This window comes from Pinus tabuliformis, chromosome X (assembly GCF_031772625.1).
Source record: "Pinus tabuliformis cultivar Carrire ecotype Pingquan chromosome X, CPIR1, whole genome shotgun sequence".
Classification (NCBI taxonomy): domain Eukaryota; kingdom Viridiplantae; phylum Streptophyta; class Pinopsida; order Pinales; family Pinaceae; genus Pinus; species Pinus tabuliformis.
In genome coordinates this window covers 817,647,784-817,655,827 of record NC_142308.1, presented here as the reverse complement: position 1 = coordinate 817,655,827, position 8,044 = coordinate 817,647,784, and the positions used below count along the sequence as shown (strand labels likewise).

Genomic DNA, 8,044 nt, shown 5'->3' with positions numbered 1-8,044 from the left:
ATGGTATAGAGGATAAAATTCATTTGCACTTGCTGGTAAATACAATGTGCATTTTCTTTTCAAACAACATATTCCATACGAATTTTCACTAAAATATGCTACAAAAGATACAATTCATTTGCAGTAAATACAATGTGCATTTTCTTTTCAAATGACACATTCCATACAAAACTACTATTACCCACTAAGAATTTTCAAATGACACATTCCATACAGAACTATTATTACTCATTATGAAAAAAAATTGAATCTCCTGTGAAACCAAAAATCTGTCTCTTTCTTGGTGGCTACACATATGTCATATTCCAGCATTTTTGTTCATATGTTGGCATTGATTGCGATAAAGCTCGCTTCCAAAGAATTGAGGCTCTTAGGGTACTACTCTGCAATTTCAGATAAATTGTTGCCACTTGAACCTCGGTTTCTAATTAAGACCAACTTCAAAATTCCTGCATCCCTGCTACTAAACTCCCTCAAATATTTTACTGTCTCATCTAGTACTAAAAGCAGCCCCATAATCTCCAAACCTACCACTGGAACCTCTCTGGGAGCTGGAAGACTCCCCATAGTCACTAAAATGATGGGATTTAGAACCACCATAGCTACTTCCCGATCCACTATCGTAACTACCTCTTGATCTGCCATAACTTGAACCTCCATACTGGAACCTCTTTGAGAGCTGGAAGATTCCCCACAGTCACTAAAATGGTGGGATCTAGAACCACCATAGCCACCTCCTGACCCACCACTATAGCTACTTCCCAATCCACTACTGTACCTCCCTCTTGATCTGCCATAATTTGAACCCCCATAATCTCCTCTTGATCCACCATAGCTTGAACCACCAGATTGTCCCCCTCCTGAACCACCATAGCTTACAAAATGGATCCCCCCCTGCACTACCAGAACTTCCAAAATGACTCCCTCCTAAACTGCCATAACTTCCAAAATGACTGCCTCCTGAATCACCGAAACCACCAAGTCTATCGTCTATTTCCTCTTTCATCTGAGTCAGCTCTTCAAACTTGGAACTTATATCATTTTCAATCATCTTAACTTGCCTAATCTGTTGGTTGGTATGGATAAGGATAGCATTGTCGAGGCTACCAGCATGCCCTGTTCGCTCTGATCTATGCACAAAAATATCTGAAGTCATTGGGAGTTCATAATGAATATCAAGACCAGATGCAATGACATCGGTAGCAATCAACACTTTAAAACACCCCTCGCAAAAGCCATCAAGAGTCCTCTCTCACTAATTCTATGAGATATCACCATGAAGAGGTTCACATGCAAGTACCCGAACTAGTGCCACCAGCAATCTATCCGCATCTGACTTTGTTTGAGTGAAAACAATACATTTGCCCCCTTTGTCATATTCATTTATCAATGGGTTGAGAATCGAGTGTTTCACATAGGTGGATGTAGCAATATAATAAAGTGAGATTTCTTCTGCCAACTTCTGAGATGATTCACCAACACCATCAATAACAACAGGATCATTTAAATATTTCCTCGAAATCCTCTGCACCCAGACATGCATTGTAGTAGAAAAAAAGCATACTCTTGATGTCTTTTCGGCCATCTTTCCATAATCACCTCAACATCTTCATCAAAGCCCACATTCGGCATCTGGTCAACCTCATCCAAAACAATAAACTGTATTTCAGACAAGACTAATGCACCACAATTGATTAGCTCAATAATGCGACCAGGTGTTCCAGCAACATATAAACCCCTTCTAAGAACATTGATTTGGCTCATTATAGGTACACCCCCATAACATCAAAGAGTATCTAGGTTTGGAGTAGATTCTTAGAATTCCTTGGCATGCAAGTTCTTGTGTTGGAGCCAAGACGAATGCCAAAGGATATGATCCATGCCCATTCTTATGGTTGTGCTGGATGATTTTTTCTAAGATTGGGATTCCAAAGGCAAGAGTTTTTCCAATTCCTATCCTAGCGCAACCAATCATGTCACAACCTTGCATTACTGGTTCCAACACTACTTTTTGAATGGGGAACAATCTAGTAATACTGTGCCTATCGAGAGAATTAATAATTTCTTCATCAATTCCGAGCTTGGAAACATCAACCCTTCATCATCACCGCCAACTTTCCTTTTGGATCCAACGTTTTGTATCATATTCACCATATTTTGTCCGAGGCGTCTCGACCTCCTGAAGCCCAAGACACGTGCCTCTCATCCTCTGTGATTCCATATTCTGCCAACAACTAGGAACCCGCAGTACAATTGAACGCTCTGAATGGAGAGTGGAAGCATCTCACTTGGCTAATATCGTACTAACTGGAAAATTGTAGGCTTCAGAGGATTGAAACATTTCGAGTGAAACCCTAAGAGACGAGCGACAAAGGGTTTATCAGAATAGGGAAAAAGGGTTATCAGAACAAGATTCTTTAGAGGAAACCAACACGAGGAGAATCAAGGCCCTTTTGGACCTCCATTGAGGGATTTCAATAGGGAAAAAGTCGCAACGGCTTTGGCTACCTTCAAATTCAGCTTTCTACCTGCCATGCTATTCAATTTCGGAACAATTGAAGCAACCATGTCGTACTCACTGGCGAATTGCAAGTTTCATAGGATTTAAACCCTTCAAGTGAAACCTCAAGAGATGGGCGACAAAGGGTTTATCATAACAGGATTATTTAGAGGAAATGAACACGAGGAGAATTGAAGCCCTGTTGGTCCTCCTCCATTGATGGATTTCAATAGGGGAAAAGTCGTAGCAGCTTTGGATGCCTTCAAACTCAGATGTTTTCCTACCATGCATTTCAATTTCTGCATGATTGAAGCAACCACATTGTAGTGACTATCGGATTGCAGGCTTCAGAGTTGAAACCCTTCAAGTGAAACCCCTAGAGACGGGAAACAAAAGGTTTATCCAAACAGGATTCTTTAGAGGAAACGAACATGTGGAGAATCGAAGCCCTGATGGTCCTCCTCCATTAAGGGATTTCAATAGGGGAAAAGCGGCAGCAACTTTGGTTTCCTTCGAACTCAGTTGTCTCCTGGATCATCGATTCTTTATCCAAATCCAAATACATGAAAGCACTAACACTTTGAAGCTTTTGCAATCTGAGAGGTGCAAGTCACAATGAGAATAGAACGTTGTTAGACAGATTATACACTATTGACAAGACCAGTGATCCAAGGCCCTGTTGGAAAGCATCACTTTAGGTTTTTAATCATTTTTCTATTTGAAGAAAAAAACCCTTCATGAATGATTTCAATAAACCAATGGAGTTTAAATCCCCAAAATCCTCTGGACAAGAAGGACTCCAAGTCTACCCAGTCCAAATACTCGACCAATTTCTTGTCCAACAATTTCTCCCCGCGGTGCATAGTCTGGTACCTTATGTTATCCGGAACGCTTCCAGTGAATCAAAGAAATTAGGTCGAAGAAATTCATTAATATGAACGAGAAATGTGCATCAAATTGATTACCGACCTTCAAAGAGGGTGGCCTCTAGAAGAGCACGCCCACATGGCGCAGGAGGACGAGCACGTTGAGGTTGGTGATGTCGTCGTTCTCGACGAAGACGGAATCGAAGGGCAGTTCCCAGAGCCTGTTCAGTTCCCTCAGATATGTCGACTTTCCGCTCCCCCTCGGCCCTATTACTCCCACCACTGTCCCCTTCCATACATCAAAATAGAAACCTAAATGAAAGCGCTAACGAACTAACTAAATAAATAATAGTTTGGTAACTAAATAAATAATAGTTTGGCAGAAATGGTGATATCGAACGACCAATAACATTATAATCGTCTAACATGTCATCTGACCGGGGAAACTAGATCCACGATTCACTGGAGGAGAGTTATTTTTAGAGGGAAACGCCTTACTGCGTAAAAATAAAAAATAAACAGAAATATAGAAATATAAAAATAATTTTATTATTTTTTCTAAATTATGTGCGTCGTAAGAAATGTGGGATGAAATTTTTAAAATGCAAAAATACATAAAATTAAATTAAATAAAAATGAAATAAGTATGTATATATATGAGATAATATCAAAAAAAAATTAGAGAGATCAAATTCAAATTTATTAATGTATTTTCTTAATATGAAGGAATTAATGTATAGAATTAAATAATTTAAATATATATATATATATATACATTAAGAAAATTGATTCTTTAAGTATTTGATAGTTCTAAGTTTAAGATGGATTTAGGCTATTTATAAAATTTCAAACGCAATATTTTTAATAATGAATAACATTTGCAATTTGATTATTAATTTAATATTTTTTCTTTGATCTAATAATATATTTAGTGTGCCCTCCTATGGACACAAGTTTTGCATTCCCTTAATATAAACCAAATCTGGCATGGAGCGGATATCCCAAGTGCCTGGGACAGTTGGTGGGGAGCTGCAAATGATCCAAAAATTAGAAATCCGCCGCTTCTGGTCTCTTGGCACACATGGATGGGCCGCAACAACATCATCTTCCGTGACTGGCTCATAAATTGGGCCCTGATTCCACCAAAAAGTTGCTCGGGCTATGAGGAACTCCCTACTGAGGAATATATCAACAGACCCAGGAACATCACTGAGGAACAGATTGATAAATCCCGACCCTAGGCATATTTTGATGGGGCTGCACAAGCCCAGGGATGTGGAGGAGGCATAATTTTTCATCTATCAGACACCCACTTTTTTCACATCTGCATCGGGCTGGGTGAGGGTACAAATAATTATGCAGAGCTGGTCACCCTTAGAAACTTGATATATTTTGTTATTCTCAAACAATGCAGACACATCCAAATTTTGGGGGATTCCAAAATAGTCATAAATTGGTTTAAAAACACAGCTACATGCCATGCATATACTTTAAGAACAATTATGGATGATATTGTTTTTCTTAAAACACATATTGATCATATTTCATGCATTCACATCTACAGGGAGCATAATGAAGGTGCGGACAAGCTATCGAAAGAAGCCACGCATCATCCTCGAGGAGAATGGCTGATCACAGAGCATCTACTGGAGAGGACCTACCAGTACTTCCACAGGCCATACATAGACCAGGAATTTTGGAGGGCGGATAGCCCTTAAAATCAGCAGCACATATTTTGTCTTAATTTCAGCTTTTAAACTTGTAATTAATACTCTTGGACTACTGAACAGCGATCACCCATTGGTGATTTTTTTATTATGTAACTATTATGGATGTACAGCACACCCAACTGGGTCTACACATTACATTTTTGGGAACTATATCAACTGACTTCGGTCACAGTATTTGCATATGCCTATGGGCATCTACAGCATGTAATTTTCAACAGATAATGGAAATTACGAAATTTTCTCCCCGGGAAAAAAAAAATTATTTGGTGTGCCAATATTACTATATTGATTTAACAATATTTAGTATTTTTAATACATGTAGTCCATCGAATTAACGAAATGACCATTTTTTCGCACATTTTTTTCTCATCAATTTTGTTCAAAATTCAGTATAAATTTTTAAAAATCAAAAATTTAAGTTGTTTAATTTGTCAAGATTAAGTGCCTCGGGGTTTTTTAGGGCGTTGAATCCATTTATGCATTCAAAAGTGTATTTTAAACAACAAGAAATTACTTCCTCATAGGGGTGGTAACAAACAGATTTGAGGTACAAGGGGAGGCATTAAATCCCTCCCCCACACGACATTCGATATGGCGAAGCCTGTCAAGGAAGGCTTAGTTGGTGAGTGGGAGATGAAGGTTCTAGAGTGCCTTATGAGTATATTCGGTGTTTGTTCAATAGCTGGTTTCTATTGTTGGTTTCAAGGACCAGGTGATAAGATTATGGTGGGAATTATACCTTCAAGAGTGAAAGGTGGCTATTTGTCTCAGCCATCCCCTGCCCCCACTCAGAGAATACAAAGTTGCACAACAATTCTGGCAATTGGGGTGTTGCTTCTATCATAGTGGTGGTTCAGGGTATACATTAGAGGAAATTTCAGCTAAAATGTGACCTCCTAAGGAAAAAGCAAGAAATTAATAAAAAATGTCATGTAGACGATTTTTTAATATTACTTTACTTTTATCTATGTTCTACAATATTTATTAGCATGAGATTTAATAAAAAAAATTAATATATTATTTCTATTTTTTTACTTTTATCAAAATCCCTTAATATATGACACTTTTATTAAAATAAGTGCATATATATATTTCTATATTAAAATTCAATCATTTATATTTATATTTAAAATTAAATGCTTATATATATTATATATTTAACTACTTATTTTGTGTTTTTTTAACGATGTTGTCTACTGAGGCCACAATTTCACCCAAAATATATTTTTTTTGTTGGAATCCAATAGTTTGTCCTTTATGGAATGGAGTTGTCTTTAGTGACACTTTTCAGACTTTCTTGTGCTGGAATCCAACATAAAATTTTGAGGTGAAATCTTCATTTGTGTTATTTAAACTGATTTTTGACTGCATATATGGATTTAACACCTGAAAAAACCCTAGGGCACTTCAATTGTGTTATTTAAACTGAATTTTTGATTACATATATGGATTTAGCACTTTAGAAAACCCCTAGGGCACTTCAATTGTGTAGGGGTTACCCACCAGGCTTGTGATTTCAATAAATTCCTACCGGATTTTAGAGAAATTAGACCAAAAACCAACTGGAAAATATTCCAAAATGTCTCAGTAAAGACAACTCGTTATGGAACAGTTTTGTTTAATTATTTAACTATATATTTTATATTTTTGGTAATTTGTCCTTTCTAAAATACGTTTTTTAACTATTTAGCTATATATTTTATATTTTTGGATGGAATCACATAATTTGTCATTTCTGGAATACAATTTTAAATTATTTAACTATTTTTTATTTAATTATATTTAACTAATTAACTATTTTATATTTAAAAAAATAACTATTTAACTATTTTATATTTAATTATAACTATATTTTATTTTTAACTATTTTGTATTTTGTATTTTATATTTAACTATTTTTGGTGTTTTATTGGCATGGTTATTAATGTCAAATGGGTCTCATTTTTAATTTATATCTTTTCACTAATATAAATATTTGCATTGCATTAATAAAAAATATATATATATTGTAATTCATAAGGGTAAGATAGGTAAATAATATTAATAAAATAGTTCACGAATACTCAAATTAATAATAAAATATTTCACTCATACCCAAATTAATAATAAAATATTTTAGGGATACCCAAATTAAACAATTTAAAATTGTTTAAGACATGTACCTAATGAGCCTAGGTATTGCAACAAGAATGTTGCAACTCCCAGGGCTACCATCTTTACTTATCAACCCGGGGTTCGTACAAACTTGGAGGTGACAGTGCTATATGCACAAGTAAAAGTGAAGGTACTGCTTGTTGTCACTGCTCATCTAGCAAGAGACCCCAGGGGTTCCAAGACAGACTTCTATAGGGTCAGAAGAAGCTTAATTCTTTGATGGAGGAAAAGCAAATCTATTCTAAGAGAGAGCTACTCTATTGCAGTAATGAAGAAAACAGTATGCAATGCTAAACTACATAATAACATAATTAACCATCTAAACAACTATTCTAACAGAATTGCTAAATCAGCACTAACCTAATGCTGCTATCTAAGTTGCAGAGGTAAAGAGCATCAAATTATACTAAGGTGTAAGCAAAGAAACTTAAGCTAAATCAGTTTTCAAGCGGAAGAGCAATCAGAGGTCGAAATCAACGAAAGGAGGACGTAAGGACGCAGTACCACATAGGGACCGTTGGATCGATCAACGAGCAGTTAATGGACGGTGGAGATATTATCGCGAAGAATTAAGTCAAGAGATGGGCAGACAGGGTAACAAAGCAGATTGAACGACAGAGATCTTATCGCGAAGGCTTAAGAGACTAGATGGATGAACGGGGTGAATGCACAGGATGAATAGTTGAGGTCTTACCGCGGAGGTTAAGTCAAGAGATGGATGGACAGGGTAACGAAGCAATGAACAGTTAAGATCTTATCATGCGAATAAAGTCAAGAGATGGACGGACAAGATT

General features: G+C 36.5%; 1 pseudogene; it reads right to left on the bottom strand.

Moving 5' to 3' along the window:
* Nucleotides 1-378: 378 nt before the first annotated feature.
* LOC149142284 (DEAD-box ATP-dependent RNA helicase 53 pseudogene) lies at nucleotides 379-1,775 on the bottom strand (annotated as a pseudogene).
* Between the last annotated feature and the right edge of the window lie 6,269 nt (nucleotides 1,776-8,044).